Genomic DNA, 1070 nt, shown 5'->3' with positions numbered 1-1070 from the left:
CCTTTCCTGAAAGCCCGCATAGCCTCTCCTTTCTCTGCTTCTTTTTAGGGATTCCAGCCTCCGGGTGGGGATGGGGATATCCTGGAATCACAACTAGGGATGCCAGCCTCCAAGAGGGACCTGGAGATCCCCTGGAATTACAGCTGATCTCTAGACTACAGAGAAAATATATGCTTTGCAGGGTTTACTCTATGGCAGGGGTGTCCAAACTGCAGCTCGGGAGCCTCATGCGGCTCTTTCACACAGTCTAATTTAATGTTAATAAAAAGCAAATTTGCATATTTTTCAATATAATCGTGCGTGTAATATTTGTTTCTGTCTTGTGGCTCTCAAACATCTGACATTTATTCTGTGTGGCTGTTACATTGAGCAAGTTTGGCCAGCCCTGCTCTATGGCATTGCAGCCCACTGAGATCCATGTCTTCCCAGGCTCCTTTCCAAAACCTGGATCTGGCAGCCCTATCCCCCCCATCCTCCAAAAATGGTTGGGGGGGACCTGGCAGCCCTAATCACAACAGATCTCCCAACTACTGACAGCTGTTCCCCTTTAGGGTTGCTAGCTTCAGGTTGGAAAATTCCTTGAGATTTGAGGGGTAGAGCCTTGCGAGGGGTAGAGTTTGGGGGAGGGAAGCAACCTTAGCAGGGTTGGATGCCATACAGTCCACCCTACACAGTAGCCATTTTCTTCTGGGGACCAGATCTGTTATCTGGAGATCAGTTTCAGGTGATCTCCAGCCTCCACCTGGATGTTGGCAACCCTATTTCCCCCGGAGGAAATGGCTGCTTTGGTATGAAGTTTATAGCATTATACCCTTCCGAGGTCCTTCCTCTCCTTAAACTCCACCCTCTCCAAGCTCCACACCCCAAATCTCAAGGAATTTCCTAACCTACTGTTGGCAACCCCACCCAACAGCCAACCCACCTTTATCTGCTCCTCTGTCTTAAGTTTCTCCCCCAGCAGCCTCTACCTAGGAAAACTGTGGTGCTGATTGTGTGGTGCCACTTGTATGGTAGGAAGCCCTCAAGGACTTGTGGGGCTGGGACCTTATTCCCCCCCCCCAACCATCTCC

The 1070-nt window shown here is 50.0% G+C and overlaps 1 protein-coding gene across 1 annotated transcript in view; it reads left to right on the top strand.

Annotated features, from left to right (window-relative positions):
- LOC107109990 (tripartite motif-containing protein 7-like) overlaps positions 1-1070 on the top strand; it is a gene marked incomplete at its 3' end in the record, with an annotated part of 18503 nt that overhangs the window by 550 nt on the left and 16883 nt on the right. The gene's annotated exons all lie outside the window — the stretch shown is intronic.

This window comes from Gekko japonicus, unplaced genomic scaffold, assembly GCF_001447785.1.
Source record: "Gekko japonicus isolate JY-2015 unplaced genomic scaffold, Gekko_japonicus_V1.1 scaffold6469, whole genome shotgun sequence".
Lineage (NCBI taxonomy): Eukaryota > Metazoa > Chordata > Lepidosauria > Squamata > Gekkonidae > Gekko > Gekko japonicus.
This window is presented reverse-complemented; position numbering and strand designations above follow the sequence as displayed.